The following is a 20,469-nucleotide window of genomic DNA, read 5'->3' as shown; positions in this document are numbered from 1 at the left end:
TTTTATGAATATTTTGTGATATCTCATATACCTTTGTTTGCTGAAAGAAGAACTCCTGGCTCCGGAATAACACCTTATTTGGCCCTTCATTCAGCATGATGCCGTCCCTCCAGCTCGTTTGACATGTGCTTTACGGCGCGTGCGAGGTGGCGGGAGCGGATGGGGTCAATTGAAACGCTTCTCTGAGGGTCAGTTGAAACAGGGCCACAATCCGTTTCAATGGACCCCGGTGACCTTTGCAATGGTTATTGTTCAGGGGCTGTAAACATCAGAGGTGGGCATCGCTACCGAAATTTGGAAACCGCTACCGCTACCTTCCGCAACCTAAGGTACCCAAAGCGCAATCGCAACTCCGAAACTATTTTGCAGATCGTAAAACCGCAACTCGCAACTCCGCAACTCCGCAACTCCGCTACCAACCTCTATTAGGTTCCTATGTTTTATCAGTTTTAGTCCTGAAGTGCAGTGTTATGTCTGACAGGTAGTACCTATGGTTGACCTCTGTTGGTGACCTGACTGTTGGTGACCTCTGATGACGTCACGTGACCTATAATGCTCAATGCGCAAGTCATTGCGACACCAGTCGACGTAAATGACCTGCCAGTGCTACTCTTTGCATGTTTTAGTTGTTTGGGATCATTTTGCCGCAAATCCGGACGAGTTATATTTTCTCCCATTGACTTATAATGAAGACGAAGAGGTCACACAGTCGACCTTAGGGGAGAGGCGGGAGAATTGGGACGCAGGAGAATAGGGACACGCCAATATCTAGAAAATGGACAGCATCCTTGCACGGTTATTGCCTTTACCTTTTGATTCTATGTGTCATGCAACGATGGGAAGCCTTAGCAACCCTTTTGTGGGCGTCGTTTGGGCTGTGCTGGCTGAGCACCAAAAAACTTGTTTTTTCGAGTGCTATTCTGAGTTGTCTGTGCATTGCATATGACAAACTATCTTTCTTTTAACATGTTACGATGTTAGATTAACACCGTCCTTATGCGATTGCTAGTTTCTATGAACACGCTCTGTAACTGATAAATGACAAAAAAATGCGTGATTTGTTATGGCGGTGTTGTGGGAGAATAGGGACACCAAATGGTAAAAACGGTAAAGTGGTGCAAAAAATATGTGTTTTTACCTTCGTGTTTTGGAAGGGGTTGCAGCTGCACCCTTAACCACAAATACATCAAAGCAAAGACCAGAAAGTCTTACTCTGGTAGGAAAATGTGCATTTTATGGGAACATCGTAATCGTGAAAGACGATCTCGGCATTTAACGAAACAGATAGTGTGAAGATAAGTTCCAGTGTATCAAATGATTGCCTATAAACATAGACATGACAAATAATTCGAGATAGAGTCATCCCAATACCCGATTTTTATATGTCCCAATTCAGCTTCGTGTCTGTCCCTTGTCTCCTCACATGTGTCCCTATTCTCCTGAAAATGAGTGTTTTTGTTTTTGTCTACATATAGCTACATCATTGCACAGGCTCGCTATTTTATGATGGCATAATGCAGAGAAATGGTGCGACCTTTTATTGGCGCTGCGCAAAGCAGCTTGGCTACAATACTTGCCAAATAATACCTCAATGAACATGGCCTGAGAAATAAGTCCCAATTCTCCCGCCTCTCCCCTACCTTAAGTCACAAATATAAAAAAATATGAGACCATACACTTTGTACCTATATCTTGTTACCCTTGTCACATGCAGACAGTTTCAAAGTGATCGGTCAATAGGTGTATCTATATTGCTATAGGTATTGCCCTGTATTGCTAGGGCGGGTGTTTAATTTTTTTTCGGAGATTCGGTCCCTTGACTTGACCTGGTGACCTGACCTGAGCCCTGAGGTGACCTAGGTCTGACATGTTGATACAATGTGTGGAAAGGATGTGTTAATAGCAGTGTCGAAAACAGCCGCGCTGCCGCCGCCTTTTTTATATATTTGCGGAAAACCTTACGGAGGGGTGTCCAAACACCCCCCCCCCCCGCCCCCGGCCCCGTGCTGGCGACCATAAAATTTGACTTAACCCTCGCTGTGTGCGGTGTTTTAGGTACAGCGTCTAACGTGTAGGGGAAAGTGGGTGTATTGCGCCCTCCTAACCAATTGCGCCCACCAACATTCCCACGAATTCAATGACATGTTTATAGTTTTGTGATCGAAAACAATATTTTCACCACTGGATAATTCATTTTATGGCCCAAGCTCTCCGACGAAGCCAATCAGCAGGGCTCATTATGCCATCAAAGATATTACGGCGTTTTCTTAGCTTTTCTACCGTATTTTGAACCATTGGCTATAAAAATATGCGATACGTGTGTGATTTTCAGAGTGATATTTAGAAAGAAAAACCCTTTTTTCATGATATTTCACTGAAACAGTAAACATCCTTCAGCATATTTATGATAACTTCTACACTTCTATTCAAAAGTACCTCAATTTTAATTGCGCCCATGGCAATTGCGCCAGGGGGACGCAAATAGAATAATGGTGTAGCTATTGTATCACAACAGTATGAATACATCATTAACTGATTGCAATGAAGAAGGAGTTTAATGCCAGGCAGGGGAGCAGCCCGCTGTCGCCAGTCCGCAAATTATTCATCTCGTCAAACTTAAAATGCAGCTGCCATTTAGGCTAAGAACTTGTGGTGTAATTGACAAAATACTACATTTTCAACATGGACTCAGGCTTGAGAGGTGACAGCTATGATAAAAAAGTAAAAACTCAACCTGATGTCAAAAAGTTGTCAAAACGATAAACATTATTGATTTTGAGAGAAACGATTGAAAATTTAACCGTAGGTATAGGCGCATACGTTCACATATATCTAGTCGGTTACATTAAACATGTTCGTTGCACTTTTACAAGCATACGGACACATGTAAAGTTATTTACCTGGGCAAAAAAACATCGCGATTTATATCTACATTTATTATTTATCCAGCCTGATTAACATTATAAATGTTTAAGTAAGCTGCAATGACATTAGACTGCCGGGGTGTATGCATTCCGTCTCATTCGCTTAGCCATGTTAAAGTATAGGGCGCAATTGGATTCCAATTGCGCCATCCCCCTGGCGCAATTTACAGCAGTTGTTGGTAAATGCGCCCTTTTACATGTTTCTGAAAAAGCGGCTTTCAGAAGCAAACGAAACATTCTTTATTGATCGGAAGGCTCTCAAATCGTAGCTAATGAGTTCCTCTTTGAAGTGGTTACCAGTGCATGCTTATATCTCCAGCGGTTTTCTTACAATTAGCGTTTTTCCTTAAAGGGACCCTCCCACCTTCAAAAAAGTTAATGAATTGGCATGAAAGTGATGTCGCTCGGTTCAGAAAGAGCAAAAACGAATATCTACCAAATTTCATCGAAAAATATTCACCGGTTTTCAAGATATTAGACTTTTACTTTTGTTTACTTTTTGGGATCTCCGCTGTTCCTAACGACTTTATTTGAAAGTGAGGCATTTGTTGCGCGCAAAGCAGCATATACCACCGCGTGCTACAAAACGTTTTAGTCAAACATTTAACGGACGTTCGAAAGCCTGATGACGTCATCAGATTCCCGTAATGGTTAAGAGATAGGGACCACGCTGGTCCCACCCTGCAAGTAAAGGGAAGAAATTTCTTGAACACCATAAAGCTGCGGGGGTTGCGACCAGGATAAATGGTGGTTTCTGAGCCTGGCCGCAAACTTGGCTATCTCAACTCAAAACTAATGTTAAGGTGGGAGGGTCCCTTTAAGGTGGCGCAATTCACCCTCCTTCCCCTACGTCGGTTGGACCCCCTCCCCCCCCCCCCCCCTGCCGTTCGGCCCCTGATCGAGCTAGAGCTTTGCGGGAAAAAACCAGCGTGTTGCCCGTGACGAGAGGAAGCCGATGATACCCAATTTTAAGGTCATAGGTCATTGGTTGACCTTCCAGGCCAGGTCAATGACCCAAAAGTCGGGAAAATCGGACCTGCTAGAACTTCGTAAAGTGAAGCTTTTATGCTTTTTTTGGGGGGGGGGCGCTGATAACAAATTTCATGTTGGTTTTGATCAAAGATGACGTCTTCATGCATTTGGGCCTGGTCGGGTCAGGTCAGGTCAGGTCAACCAGTAGGCGTCCTACCGCCTATCCAGTGTCAACCACCACTGAAAGCCTCGTAACATGTTACTAAGGCACTAAAACTACTTCGTAAATGTTCAAACGGTCATTAAATTCGAAATCAGCTTCAAAAACTAGCCTGGAAACACGTGCAGTGTGCAGTGGAGAGCAAAGAGTACAGTGGCGCCCCCACCAGCGGTGGCGGCCCCGGTAGCGGTTGCGCTTTAGAATTTTTCGCTTCCGCAACTCGCAACTCCGCAACTTTTTTGGGCTCGGTAGCCGATCCGTAACTCCGCTACCAAGAGGGAAGTCCGCAAGTTGCGGAGTTGCGGAGTTGCGGACTTAAGTTGCGCAATGCCCAGCTCTGGTAAACATTAAAGGAAATAGTCCACCTTTGAAATGAGCTTTTAAACTGAAATAGTAGTTTAATAGAGCTCAATTTGTGACCCCTTTTTCTCCAGCCTTTTGCTTGAAAGCACACTATAGCCTGAGATATTTCTCATTTTCCTCATCCGCCCATTTTACCATAGTCTACCTATGTACTTTATGTCACCTATTATGAGGAACTTTGCACTTTTAGCTTTCCAACGACCTACTGAATGTAGCATTTGGAAAAGTAAACCGGACAAAATATCTCCTTAAGAAAGTTGCCTTAAAGAGGAAAACATCCCATTGTTAAGGATAGGTGCAATTGACCCCATGGGCTGGTTCAATTGACCCTCGCATCGGGGTCATTTGAAACGGGCGTAGAGCTGTTTTATAAGCATGCGTTTGGCAGCAAAATATGTTTGAAACATAATTTTACATATCTTAAAATAAAGCCAAAAGAGCATATTTTTCATGGTATATTGTGCATTTTTCGATATGACAACTAGAGCTCGCTGTGCATGTCAACATATAAAAAGTGGTTCAACTGGCCCCGCCGCTCTCCCCTACCCTGGCCCAGCTCTAGGGGCGCCAGGCCGCTTTGGGGCGCAATGGATATTCTTTATTCGGGAGCCTAAATTAACACAGAATTTGATAACATTACTAGCCGAAGGGTGCTTCAAGTTACATGTCTGACTAAGCAAATACACGGTTTAAAGTTGCAAAGTGGCCGGAAGGGCGTAAACAAATATCGAGAGGCGCCATTCAGTCAATGGCTAACAAATGATTACGCGAGCTATACCTAACCCGCGCCCCAGTGGCGGTCTCAGCTAACTTCGCCCTAGTGGTTGGGGGGCATAGGTTACCTACCACCCACCTCTAACTCAAAAACTAAGAGGGCTAGAAAGACGCGGTAATAAGCAGTCGATAGCTCTCGATGCGTACGTTTGGAAGTATTTCAGTCATTTTTCTATCTTAGAGCAATATTGGGGTCACCAGAGGTCATCAAAGGTCAAAATTTGCGAATAGTCATTATATTTTTTTAGAAAACATGCCATTATCTCAAGAACTATGATAGCTAGAAAAACGCTGGGAAAAGCAATGGATAGCTTTTAAACTCTTCTTTTGAAAAGGGTTAATAAAAAATGACCTCAGGTCAACGGTTTAGCCTCCAGAGGGCAAAAACTCCAAAAATAGCTGTTTTTACGAAAAACGTTTTTCGAGAATAACTTAGGTAGGTATAACTTTTGACTTAAAAAAAGCCAGGCCATTTCTATTGCCAGAATCGTGTTCCTCTCGCCGAGACGCGTCGAATGAACTATAATTTGACCTTGAAAGGTCAACTTCAAAATTTGACCTCAGGTCAAGGTCATGACCTGACCGGAAAAGGTCATGTTGCATATCAGTCGATGTGTCTCGGCAAGACAAACACAACGAGGCCAACCCCAGCGTTCTATCTCTTTCCAATCGAGAGTTTTGGCAAAAAGCTGTTTTTAGCCTCAAATGACCTCGGATGACCTTTCTAGAGGCTATTAGCAAAAAAGACACCTTGGTGGTCACGAGTGGTCCAAATCATTGTGATTCTGAAATATGTGAACTGTTCCTATGCGTACACATGGATCTACAGACATTTTCGTTTTTCTCCATTGACTTTTAATGGAAAGGTCACGCCACTGACCTGACCTTAGGTCACGGATAAATAAATCTGAGTTGTACAAATTGTAGGCACCCATAACATCATGCAATCCACCAAGTTTAAAACCTCTCTGACAAACACTGCAGGCTGGACATAATTGCAAACTTGTTTAGGCTTGGTCAGTTAACTTGACCTGTTGACCTGACCTGACATGACCTGGGGTCAAAAATTTAACACATTGTCCAAAATTGATGTGCAAAAAGCTACTCCAAGCGGCGCGGCGCTATCGCGCCGCAGTTTTTTATGCACACGCAAAAAACGCGACAGGGTGGTAACATATGCCTCCCCCCCTGGGGCGAAGGCTAAGTCTTAAATGTCTTATAGTGGTCAAGAGGCGACCGAAGGTCAGGATCAAGGCAGACAGCCAGGATGTCCTGAATTCGATAAAAGGCGATGGGCGGGAAAAGAGCGCCGGGAGATAATATAGGGGAAGATGGGGGAACACCGCCCTTTGGGGAACATCGCCCACCCCGATATCAGAAATATAAAAAGGCCTAGGGCGCCAGCCGACTGTCTTTTGGCAGCGTGACGTCAACAGAAGTGCAGGATGGGCAGTGCACCGCATTGGTTTAGGTGATTTGTGCGAGAAATTTCTAATTTTACGTTTCGTGAGTACGTTTTATACTTTTTCTAGCATAATAAGCAGAAGAAAACTTATCTTATTTGACAGATATTAGTCCTGAAGTAGTATTTTTTTGCCATAATTTGGACTGATCCAAGCATTACATGCTCCTGCTCGAGCGAAATTTTGGCGTGCTGCCATATTAAATGATTTTTTTTAAAAGAAAAATGCAGACACTTGGGTAACACCGCCCACTTGTGCAATTTGGTATTTATTAGCACATTGTGACAAACCGAAGAGTGGCGCATTTCAAATAAAGAAAGAACGTCGTTGCTATGTTTTCTTTTTAGAGGGTAGGTAACAGACATGTGCATGGATCCGAGTGATGGATCTATGATCTCAGTGGATCTCGAAGCAAAGTACAGGTTCGGATCTATGATCCCACCGGATCCGGCGTGAAAAAATGCATCTTGGATCTATGATCTCATATGATCTGACGATAAATTAAGAGCATGGATCTATGATCTGAGTGGATCCCACCATGCACCACATTTGAGACCAAGTTTTAGAGGGTTTCTATGCCATTTAGCGACACAAAACTATGGATTATGACGTGCGATCACATAAAATCACTAAAACAGAACGTTTGTAAGTTGAAACAAGTGCTTTTTTGGGATATATGTGTTGACAAAAAATAAGTGAGGATCTATGATCTCACTGGATCTCAAGCAAAAAATGAGACTGGATCTCTCGATAAATTACAGAGCTGGATCTATGATCCCGTCGGATCCGAGATCAGGATCCGTGGGATCAGATCCCAGATCCATTTTATCGGATCCATGCACATGTCTGGTAGGTAATAAAAAATCGAGAAAATGAAATTTTGGACTTTAAGTCGTCTAGTTAAATGAGTACTACATTGTACAAGAGATATAATAAAATCGTTCCTACTGCATTTTATAAATATACTAAAACGCCTCGAAATTTACGATAAGAAGAACAACTTAATAGTCCAGCAATCTGCAAATTTCGTTGCCTGCTGAGGTGTTACCCAACGGTCGGTGTTACCCCGAAAAAGGTAGACATTTACTAAATGTGGAATAATGCAATTATGAACGACATTAGGGGAAAGTGGGGTAAGACGGGCACCTTAACTTTGGAGCAATTTTTCGGCCGGTTAGAAACATTATAGAAACGGGAAACTGAGTGAAACCTTTTTAAGACATTTTACTTCCATTTGCCAGAAGATGAGACTTAGACCTGATTCAACAAATAAACTGCAGCTATTTTTGCAAAACCTTGCAAAAACCCGTCTTACCCCACCCCACATGGGGTAAGACAGTCACATGGGTAGGGCAAGACGGTCAGCTTCTTTCGCCGACCAGCACAGCTCGCAACAAATACCCGAGATTAGCCGCATTGATACAGTCGCTCGTTGGTCTCAAGTCCTTCGGAAATAGGCAGTATACGATATTCGTGCAGAAGGCGTATGCTCGTATAGGGGAATATGGGTGAACACCGACCCCCTTAACCTTTTAGGGTCTACAGGGCATGGGTGTCGATTTGTATACTTTTGGGGGTGCTGCAGCACCCCCAATGCTCAAATGAGCACCCCCAATGGTTTTCCGGGCACCCCCAAATGTTCCAGTTCATTTTGTTCATTCAACCCCAATCATTTTGTCCCTCAATAACTCCCACTAACTCTGCTTGAGGAAAATAATTCGTTCCGCAGTCTTTCACTACTAAAAATAAAACAATTACGCAATTTACAATGCATGAAATAAGATGTAAAGAAAAGAAAAGTTAGTCTTAAGAAGGAGGGCGAAAAAAGACGTTCAGTTGCAAAGACACTGGTGTGGGTCCGTCGTACACGAGTGTCTGATCCTTAGAGCTGATAACGCGTACCCTTTACAAGCCGGCAGGGGGCTCCAGAGACCGGCGACGGGCCCTCAGAGGCCGGCAAAGGCCATCAGAGGCCGGTGGTACCTTCAGAAACCCTGTGGGGTCGTCTTTAGAGACCGGCACGGACTCGGACGCCGATGGGGCCCTCAGAGTCGCCGGTGTGGGGCCTTCAAATGTCACCGGTGGGTGGCCGTCATGTGCACTTGTGGGGCCCTCAGAAGCGACGGTGTTGGGCCCTCAGAGCCGCCGATATAGGGCCTTAAGAGGCACTAGTGCGGGGCCCTCAGATATGGCAATGTATGGCCCTCCGAGGCGCCGGTGTAGGGGCTTCACAGTTGCCGGTGATGGCCCTCACAGGCGCCGTTGTGGGGGCTCTCAGAGACACTGGTTTAGGGCCATCACAGGCGCGCGTGTGGCCCTCAGAACTGCTGTTACGGAACGGACCCTTCATAGGCCGACAAGAAGATATCAAGAGGTCACCGGTGCCTGCAGGAGCCTTGTGGGGCTCTCAGAGACCGGCATGGTGCTCTCAGACGCCGCTGGGACCCTCCGAGCCACCTGTGTGGGACCGTCAGGGTCGCTGGTACCTGACGAGGGCCCTCAGAACCGCCCATGTAGGGGTTTTAAAGGCATTGGTGTAGGGCCTCAGAGACGCCGGTGTGGCGCTCAGGGGCGTCGGTGAGGGCCCTCACAGTCGCCGTTATAGGGGCCCTCAGAGAAATGGGTGTGGGGCCATTAGAGGCGGGTGCGGAGCTCCTAGAGCTGGCGCCCTTACCCAGCCAGCAATTGGTTCGGCGCAAGTCTGTTTTGCCCCGGCAACTGCGACATGCCAGACTTGGGCCGGTATAAACGGAACGCCGTCAAATCCGGGGTTTGGGTCGATACGACTCTATTCCGGCTAGCCAGTATTTGCTGTAGCGCTCCCGGGTTGGTATGGTTCCGGACCGCCAAGTCTGGCTCAAGTCAGGCTCCCTGCCATGGCTGAAGTCCGGCTCCCTACGACCAGGTCCGGCTGCACCCCATAGCTGCTCTGGCTTACTGTGGCTGAAGTACGGTGGAGGTACGGCGCGGCTGATGCGGCATAAGTCCGGCTGTGGTGCGGGCGAGCTCCGGTATCGTGTGTCAGCTCCAGTAGAGCCCCAGACCTTGCCCGTACTTTAGCCGGAGCAAATGCCGGAGCTAGCCAGAGTAAAACCAGCTACGGCCAAGACCAAATTAGCTGGCTGGGAATAAGCCAGTTAAGACCCCCAGAGTCCGACATGTGGCCCTCCGAAGCCGGTAAGGGGCCCTCAGAGGCCGCCAAGGGACCCTCAGAGACTGGCTTGGGGCCCTTATGGAGATCTTAGTGTTGGTACTTGTGGGCCCATGAGGGTTTTTTACGAGCCCCGTGGATCCTTCTTTGTCCAAATATGGCCAACATTGACTCTTAGCGGCCAATGGCGCCTCAGGGCCCCTCAAGCCCGAATAACCCGAGGGGACCCTGGGCCCGAACCTGATGGGGGGGGGCACGTGCCTCACGGCCCACTTGGCTACGCCACTGAGGAAAATCGTAAACCCGTAAATATCCAAATGCGATCACCTGTCATTTTTCAGCGATCATTATTGGGATCGTCTGATTACCGCCAGAGCCTCGTAGCCACCGTTGCCTCCGCGCAATGTCCGCCCCTGCGGACCGCAGCGGCTGCTGCACCGGTGCTAATCGCCGTCATTGGTTTCTGTCACCTTATTACAGAGGTGTCGGGGCTGCTGCCATGCTGCCGGCAAATATACGACTTTTTCGGAAAGATGTTTATGTAATAAGGTAGCCAAGTACTAGGACGAGCAGAATGATTTTCAAGAAGAACGTTCTGCCCTTGGGAAATGTTAGTGGAAATCCCGGCATTATCAGTACCTTATGGGGATAACCAGCCCTGCCTTGTACGGTTGTGCCCCATGGCAAAGCTGCAATCTTTCACCCGGTGCAGGGGTTGAGCACCCCCAACCATTTTGAAAAATCGACACCCCTGCGGGTGTTTCACTAAAAGTGTCAAAAAGTAAAAGGTCATAATGCACATAATAACAATGTTTTCTAAGGAAATTTGCATATCATTTCATCCGCAATTGTTGGACATTTGAATATATAAAAACGATATCACCGTCACTCAAACCTATTCCACACATCTGCCCCTTCTTTTGATGCACCGTTTCGGCACGTGTCCGGAGGTGCCTCACAGCCCGTTTTCATCTTCAGCGTCCAGACTGTCGGCAAAGCCTTGAATTGTGCTCTTCAGCTCCCGAAGTGATGCGACTTGAGTTTTCCTCAGCTCTGCGAGGGCTACTGAGTCACTGACCAAACCAGAGGCTTAGCGGTGACAGATCGGGGCTTCGCGCTGGCCAGGGGCGGGCGGCGAGGCAGCTGATTGTTCGGCCCAGGAGCTTCTGGTCCAGTCAGTTCCTGGTGGCTACAACCGTTACAGTGGTTGATTTTAATAACTTGTAAGGCCCTGGCTATTTCTGATGTTGGAATTAGCTTCTTGTTATCTTCAAAGGCCCTCAAAAAGACCCTGACCTTCTCAACGGTTTCCGCCGAGAGGTGGGGGCAACCCCGCCTTTTTTGGACTGGAACCGGCATCGAAGGAACCCTTTTAAACCTCTCAACAAGCCCTTTGGAACTTTTGTAATCTGGAACGTAGCGAGGTGAGAGAGTAAAAAGTTTCCTGAAAAGTCGGCATACGGTTTCAATGTTTCTGATGGCACCAAATGTACATAAGTGTAATTCATCCCTCCTGTTGCGGTGTAAATAACCTGTTCTTGTTCTGCGTAAGGAAAAATGACTAGTAACTTTGGCCTCCTGCCCTCGCTCCGTATGAGTGTAAAATATATCTTAAATGGATAAATAATAAATGTCCAAAAATTTGCAACAAAGCCACGTGCGCAGCCACGTGATTTGCATATTCTATATATCTTTAATAGGCATTTACTTTTTGACACTTTTAGTGAAACACCCTGTAGTCACGTAATTTTTAGCCAAATGATCAATCTCTCAGTTTCATTAGATTGTCGCATCAATTTTACATACATATCAACCACTTGTTTTCTTGTAGTGTCGTTCATAATTGCATTATTCCACTTAGTAAATGTCTATATTTTTCGGGGTAACACCGACCGTTGGGTAACACCGCCCGAGCTCAGCAGGCAACAAAATTTGCAGATTGCTGGACTATTTAAGTTGTTCTTCTAAACGTAAATTTCGAGACGTTTTAGTAGATTTCTAAAGTAGGTACAGTGGAAACGACATTATTTCATCCCTGGGACAATGTAGTAGGGTAAGGTGCTTAATTAGCGACCTCCTTAATTTGAACCGTCAGCACTCACGCTCTAATGGATGCTACTGTTTTACTGGCTTGATATTCGGATAGATCGTTTAGTTTTCTTTTAAAATATATTCATTTTCTCTCTCAATATCCACTAATTTATTTGTAGTGAGCATTTTCGCAAGCCATTGCAAAAAAAAAAACGCTAATAGGGAACTCGTCCCGACTAGCGACCGGGGAGGGTCGCTAATATAGGTCTATGGGTTTTACCACATGCCGAGATATCCCTTTAACATTAGCACGTGCATTTGGGAAATGGCTTCGGCCCGCCTCGGCTAATGTTGAAGGTATTTGGGAAACGATTCGGCCCTAGGGCTTTTTGATTTTCCCAGACAAAATTTTACTGAATATTCTGAGCGGAAGAACCAATTTCAAACGGTCGTCAAGTTAGATGTAAGTGAATCCTAATCTATAATCTAAGATTCGGAATCAGGTGAGCCCCTACGATTTGGACCAAACTTGGTCAGTGGATAGTACGTAACGTTCTGATTACGATGCAGCCAAAATCTAAGCTCGGCCCGCCATATTTACGAAGTTACGGATGTTTGAATTTCAAGGTCATTCGGGAGGGCCCCTACGATTTCCGTCAAAATTTGTGGACGGACACTCTAGATGCTCCTCATTACGAATATCACAAAATTTAAGCTCGGCCCGCCATATTTACGAAGTTACGGAGGTTTGAATTTCAAGGTCATTTGGGTGAGCCCCTGCGATTTCCGTCAAAATTGGTATACGGACATATTACATCCTCCTCATTACAAATATCATAAAAGTTGAGCTCGGCCCGCCATATTTTTCAAGTTACGGAGTCACAAAGTTACGGAATTTCAAGGTCATTCGGAGAGCCCCTCTGAATTTCGTCAAAATTTGTATGCGGACACATTACATGCTCCTCATTACGAATATCGTAAAAGCTAAGCTCGGCCCGCACTATTTCAAAAGTTACTGACGTTTGAAACTCACTGAAATTCAAACATCTCTAACTTTTGAAATAGTGCGGGCCGAGCTTAGCTTTTACGATATTCGTAATGAGGAGCATGTAATGTGTCCGCATACAAATTTTGAAGAAAATCGGAGGGGCTCTCCGAATGACCTTGAAATTCCGTAACTTTGTGACTCCGTAACTTGAAAAATATGGCGGGCCGAGCTTAACTTTTATGATATTTGTAATGAGGAGGATGTAATATGTCCGTAGGTATACCAATTTTGACGGAAATCGCAGGGGCTCACCCAAATGACCTTGAAATTCAAACCTCCGTAACTTCGTAAATATGGCGGGCCGAGCTTAAATTTTGTGATATTCGTAATGAGGAGCATCTAGAGTGTCCGTACACAAATTTTGACGGAAATCGTAGGGGCTCTCCCGAATGACCTTGAAATTCAAACATCCGTTACTTCGTAAATATGGCGGGCCGAGCTTAGATTTTGGGTGCATCGTAATCAGGACGTTACGTACTATCCACTGACCAAGTTTGGTCCAAATCGTAGGGGCTCACCTGATTCCGAATCTTAGATTATAGATTAGGATTCACTTACATCTAACTTGACGACCGTCAATTTCAAAGAAGATATTTACGGATTGTGTGTTCACTAACAGCAACAGCAAAAGTAAGTGACTGCGTGTTTACTTACTTTTGCTGTCAGCATAATTCAACTAAACAATTGGTTATCGTTCCAATGCCAATGTATTTATTGCTGCAGAACATGGTCGGAAATCGGAATAATAATTATTTCTACATAATGCACGCAAAAAACGATCAATTTAAATACGTGAAGCATCTTAACGTGCCACAATGAAACATTTGATATTGTTCCAGCTGGGATCCAAGACGCGTTTGATTCAGCGTTTCACCCAATTTTCAGTTTTCCTCACGGTTTCCTCACTCCTGCTGGACTCCATATCTTTATTCTAACTTCTGGCGCAACACCATCTTCATCCTCAGCTTTTTCAAACCCTAAATAAGGGGGAAGTAGGAATTTCATATTTCATGCTCAACGCAGCCCAATAATGAAAAACACAAAAAATAATCACGGTGAGTATAAATATGAACATAGTACTAATATAATATTAACACAATATTAAGATTAAAGTGTAAAATATCAAATGAATATGATATTAACTGTTGCGCCGGTACGGCATGTGGTAAATCTCTTCCCAACCTTGGGCTGTGAAAATGCAGTTTTATTCACCTCGGTTTTTTGCTACGGACCTCGTGCCTACCGGCACTCGGTCCTCCGCACAAAAACCTCGGTGAATAAAACGCATTTTCCCAGCCCCGGTCGGGAATATATATTCCCATAATAAAAATGGTAAAAATGGTGGCGCCCGAAAAATTAAAAAATGATCTCAAAAATGCAACCTATACCCAAAGCACTCAATCACTGGAACAGGAGCGTTTGTCCAACACATTTATGAAGATGAAAACTGATCACGTGATGCACCAAAGGCGAACAGAAGGCAAAAACCCAAATTTTGCGGGCTGTCTCGTATGATATTCGGGACCCGCCCTGGATTCGGCACCCCCTGAAGTCGGTGACGACAGTTGGCATCACCTGCCACACATCGCAAGCTTCAGCAACACCTCATTTTCATTTCTCTCTTTTCCCCTTTCTTTCCCTTATCAAGCTATTTGCGACCATGTCGGGCGCAAATATAGGAAATGTGGGTTGCGGTACATTTTTGGCCACCATGCAGTGAACAGTTAAGCGATTCACTATACGGGAAAACGGCAATCAATTGAATAAGGATTGTCGATTCAGAATAAAAAAAGGTGCATCATCTTATTGTGTATCGCTTTTCAACAGATAGGGTCCAAATACATACGTTTTGGATAAGAAACTGGTCATTTTTATCTAAACTCTCCTAGAACGTCCCACCAGAAGCATCAACAATCGGAAAAGAATTTAGTTTGATAGCCAAAGTATGACAGACCTTTTGGCATGGTTTTCACCCCGATATCTCTTGCCAGGTTTTCTGTGGAGAGGTAGGTCGCAATTAGGAAAGGATCGCTAATTAGGCACCTTACGGCTTACCCTATACTCATTTATTACGAGCGAGCGAGCGCAGCGAGCGAAGCGAAGTCTTTTCAATATAAGGGGAAAATCTCAGTATGAGCGGCCCGGCCCGGCCCGGCCCGGCCTGTAACGCTTTTGAGAGGCTTATATCTCAGCAACCGCTGGACCGATTGCCCTGCGGTCTTTTTTGCTGGGTAGCCCCATCCCTTCTACCCCGTAATTGACTACTTTTGATACATCTCAGTGACCGTCGTGGCACGTGCCACGTGAAAAGTCAAGGGTGTTCAAGCAGTTTTGCAAAAGTAGTGATTTTGAGAGGCCCATATCTCAGCAGCGGCTTGAGCGATGGTCTTGCGGTAATTTTTATAGGGTAGCTGCATCCCTTCTACCAAAGGTCGGATACTCTTGATCTATGTGAGTGACCCCCAGTGCACGTGCAAAATACAACAATAAGAGGTGTCAAATTTGTTCCCATTTCAATAACTCGGTAATTACTGGGGCGATTTCGCTGAAACTTGGCATACAGGTAGGCACCCACCAGGCAATGCATTCCCATGTGTTGCGGTTAGGGTGCTACTGCACGTGCGCACGTGCAGGGGGCGCTTCCAGATCTCGAGAACGGCTGGGCCGATTGCGCTCAAATTTGGTACACGGTTGGGGACCGGTTAGGGGGGTGCCGTGCGAAAGTCAGTTTGGACCCCGTTTGCACGTGCGCACGTGCAGAACGCCGCTTTCAGATCTCAGGAACGGCTGGGCCGATTGCGTTCAAATTTGGCACACCGCTAGCGACCGGTTAGAAGGGTGCTTTGCACAAGTCCGTTGGAAGTACCCTCTCGCCCTTCCGCACGTGCAGGGCTCACTATCTCGCTCGCTCGTCCTTCGCCCAAAAGGCGTTTTACTGGTACAACTAGACGACTTAAAGTTCCTAGTTCTAAGCTTACGAGGATATATTAGGTACTTACTACCGGGTGGCAGAATTAATCTCCAGTTGTCCATGCAAACATCTTTTACTCTGGCATAAAATGAAGTTAAAAGGGGTGGATATTTGTGTACCGTAACCTATTCCAATTTCAGGTGTAGTTTTTCTTTCAGTGAAATTATCCAGCTTTGTCGGAGTGCAAAGGTGGGCTTGTAATTTTTCAACTGAACTGCTGTCGTGTTATGAAAATAATGGATGCACTTTCATGCTTTTCTAGGGTTGATTAGGTAGGTATAGTTATAGGTACTAATATTTTGCCAAATTGGCAATAGTTAGCCGATGGCTAATTAAATGAACGATAGTTTTGGCACAGTGAAGTAGTGCGTACAGATGACATTTTTTATTAATTACGGGCAGTTGACGGGAGACGGGCGGTGGCTGCGGCCTGTAGCGGCGCCCCATGCGTTGTGAAATATCAGCTTATGTATATGATAAGGTTATGCTTTTGCGCTAATCTAACTTTTTTTCCGTCAGATGTGATGTCGATTCTTACAAATAAACGACAAACAAACAAAAAAACGTGTTTACAGCATGGGATAGGCATTGAGCCAGGGTTGTGCTTGACTCATGAGTCGAGTCAGAAATTTGACTCAACTCTGACTCAAATGAGTCAGATTTGAGTCGAGTCGGATAACATGTTGAGCTGTTGAGTTGAGTCAGAGTTGAGTCGGACAAAAATATTAAGATGCTGAGTTGAGTCAGAGTTGAGTCAGTAAAATAACTTTTTGACATTGAGTTGAGTCAAACATTTAGGAATATGAGTCAGCTGACTCAACTTTCTAGAAGCAATATACATGTATATATATATATATATATATATATATATATATATATATATATATATATATATATATATATATATATATATATATATATATATATATATATATATATTGTGGGGGGGGGGGTGTTATATAAGTGAACACATATAAGAACACTTATAAGTGTTCTTTTACCCAGAAAACAGTAATTTTACACCAAAAAATGTTCCTTTTGGTACTTTCAATTACACCGTTTTTCCGCTCAATATTTATGTGTGTGTAGGTACAGTTGTTTGCACACGGTGTCTTTAGCCATGTCTGTGTATGTTTACACTCGAGTGTAAACGTTCATTGATCAATGAACATTTTGATGACTTTTCTGGATAGGCCTTCACACTGCAAGGTTTCCTGCATAGCCACACATCGATGTGAGGCGCATGAAGCGGCAAGCGTCTCACATCGATTGGCGCTTCATGCACGTCTGATGCAATATAGCGCGAATAAACATCTGCTTTTCGTACCTGCCTTTGATGGCTGGTGATGCAGAACAACGCGAGTGGGCAAACATTCACTCTTCTTGCCCACATACATTAATGAATGAATGTATTAATGAATCGAGGCCGGTTAATCGATGCGTGGAAAAGCTGTAAAAGCAGCATCCAAACGTGCGAGTCAGGCACTGAGGAAACTTCGGCAGGTGCGTCGACTGGGCGTTCAGCCCCTCTTCGTTGAACAAGGTAGCTGGGCTGAGCTGTTCTACAGAGGTCTCTGACAGGCGCGGCAGGCTCTCCGGCAGACTGAGCTCTGCCGCTGCTGCATCGGTCATGTGGGAGCACGCGCGGCTGCTGCGCGCCGTCCTGCTGACGGCCTCCGTGCTGACGCTGACCGGAGTGCACGTGCCGCACGAACGGACACCGGCCGGGTGGCGCTTCGCCCGGCTGGTGCCGCTGACACTCTCCGGCTTTGCCATCGCTGGAAACATTGGCCACATCGCCACTGTGACGGACAATGCCTACAAGTTGATGTACGCTCTGACTCTGAACGCCTCCAACGTGCACGGCGTGCTGATGCTGGTGTTCCTGCTGTTCTACCGTCGCCGCGTCCACGCCCTGCTCCGGCAGGTTGCAGAACTGGAGCGGGCCACTGTCGGCTGTCAACTGAACGGGAACTTCTACCAGATCCAGAGTCGAGCGGTTGCTCTGATCGCCATCCCCGTCGCCAGTTTCTCCTGCTGGTTGATTGGCTTTGCAAGTATGTCTGAGGCGAAATATCCAAATTACATCATCGAGTGGTTCATACCGACGGCCTTCCGAGGTCCACACTGGTATGGTGTCATCACTGCTGTCCAGATGATGAGCGGCTTCGTCAGCAACACTTGCCAGATGGGGTTTGATGTGCTCCTAGCCGGACTTGCAGAAGGTATGACAACTTTTCAGGAACGGTTCGTAGCTTATTGTGAAAAACACCTGGCCCTGGACTGCAACGACAGCAAGGAAGTCAAGCCGGCTATCCTTTCAGGCGCACCTCCCGGAAAACTCATCAAGTCAAAAGATGAAGACGATGAAGAAATCGGTGAACATTTCAGACAGCTCAGAACCAACCGTGTGGCCGTATGGAACGTCAGTGCTCCAATTTCACACACGGTGCCTGGAGCTGCCGGCCGACAGCCACTTGACCGTTTAGGGGAGACGGATGGCAGTGAGGCGCCACCGGACCTGGAGTGGCACCTGCGCCAGCTGGCCAGCACGTACGCCGCGGTGCGCCGGCTGGCCGCGGACTCGGCCTCCGTCTGCTCCATGTCCATACTGAGCCTGCACGCCACCGCCACCGGCGGCCTCCTGCTCGGCACCTACGTCACCATGCTGATGCTGTTCAGCAAGGATGTGAGCACAGCCCCGCACCTGGTCGGTTTCCTCACCTTCACGCTGGGTATGGTTCTGCGCGTGCTGGTGCTCAGCTGCTCGGGCAGCCGGCTGATTGAGAGCGGCGAGCGGCTGCACCAGACGCTGGCCGGTCTCCGCTGGGCCGCCGCAGCGTCGCCGGCGGCCCGCTTTCAGCTGCAGCTGCTGCTGGAGCAGACCCGCCAGCCGCCGGCGCTCGACGGCTGGGGCCTCTTCACCGTGCAGAAGAGCAACATGCTGGCATTATTCAGCTTCGTGCTCACCTACATTGTCATCCTCATCCAAATGCAAGTCGAGTAAGAACCATGATCAGGCCAAGTGCGGGGTGCCTCAGGAAAGGGGATCGGTTTTCGGCGAACAACGTCACCAAAAATGATTTCAAAAGCGCGATTCTGTCACCGTCGTGTTTGTCACAATCAGGCGCATCGAGTGGCATGCGTTTTGTCTGGATGAGGTTACCTTGGGATGTTGACCTCGGGTCAAGGTCAGGTCATAGCTACTCAAAGTCAGGTCGAATTCATAGGTCATCCTATACATGTGCTTGAGGTAGGTATAGTTTTCGATCATTCCTGGCGCCAAAATAACAGTTCTATATCTCCTCATAGATTTAAAATGGTCAGGTCTGGTGAATAAACTGACCTTTATGAAAAATCAGAAGTAGATAATTTGTAAGGAATTGGGAGAATATTAAGTCCTAAAATTTCATATCTCAAAAATTTCATTATTTCATATTTCAAAAAAAAATCATATCTCTGTCAAAAGTTCTTTGACACTGAGCGCGCTCAGCGAAATTGCGACATTCTAAGGCGGTGCAGATGTTCGCTTATGACGCTATAGGTCAGTGATCTGACCTGACTTGAAAATGTGATTGTTGTGGTAAGATGATCCAGCTTTAATCGAAGTCAGATGTGACAGTGTTCAGTCTCTATGGTCAGCTCGTTCTGAGTAATCGTGAAATAGGCATTTTGGCACGTTTCTCGGCCGGAGAGGGTTAACAATTAATTTAAGTAGTAATGCATCATTTAACCCCGATAAATATGCTCGATCCGCGATTGTAGTGGAAATGCAAAAGGAATTTCTTAGATTTAATCAACTATGAGTTACGCTTCGCCAGGTGCTCCATCACGAGGGAAGGGAGGGGGCTCGCGGAGGGGACTCACCAATAATTTTGTTTCCGTAATGCAGTTGTATCTAGGATTACCTACTTATAAGGGTGTGCATTTTTAGGTTGGACCTCCAATCCTGAAATGGTTGTGCAGTGGAGCCTGTGCGCTTTGGGAAAAAAGACTTAATTAGGTACACATTTTCTTTGACAGCTCTGTAAAGATGAAACTTGACAATAAATCTGTCGTTTCGTGTTTTGTCCTCCGTAATCCCAAATATGGAGCCGTCCGTGTTTCTCGTAACCGTTCCATAAGAAAGCTGTCGGCTGTCCATGCACGGGATACCTTCTGAGTGGCCTGTGGTGGTGGACACGTTTTTGATCCCATTTCGTCAGCCGGTGAATATCTCCCAGGCAGCGAGTCAGACAGCCAGAATGATATACAGCCCAAGGACCAGGGGAAAGTCGATCGATACAGTTTCCTTCCTCTTATACGATACGAGACGGAATGGCTCGGTCCCTAGATGAAACCAGTTCACCATTCAGTTTTTTGTTTTGTATGGTTAATATGTGCATTTGCTTCAGTCTGATGTGATTGATACTTTTGTTATATTTATGTACAATAACAATTTACAACACAGATAAAGCCAGACACTTCGGACAACAGAATGTCTTCCTCAGCGGATAAATTATAAATAGTGCTTCATCACTAAAATATATTTTCAACGATGTAACTATTTTCA

Source organism: Amphibalanus amphitrite, unplaced genomic scaffold (genome assembly GCF_019059575.1).
Source record: "Amphibalanus amphitrite isolate SeventyFive unplaced genomic scaffold, NRLGWU_Aamphi_draft 000063F_arrow, whole genome shotgun sequence".
NCBI lineage: Eukaryota > Metazoa > Arthropoda > Thecostraca > Balanomorpha > Balanidae > Amphibalanus > Amphibalanus amphitrite.
Note: the sequence above shows the minus strand (reverse complement) of the source record.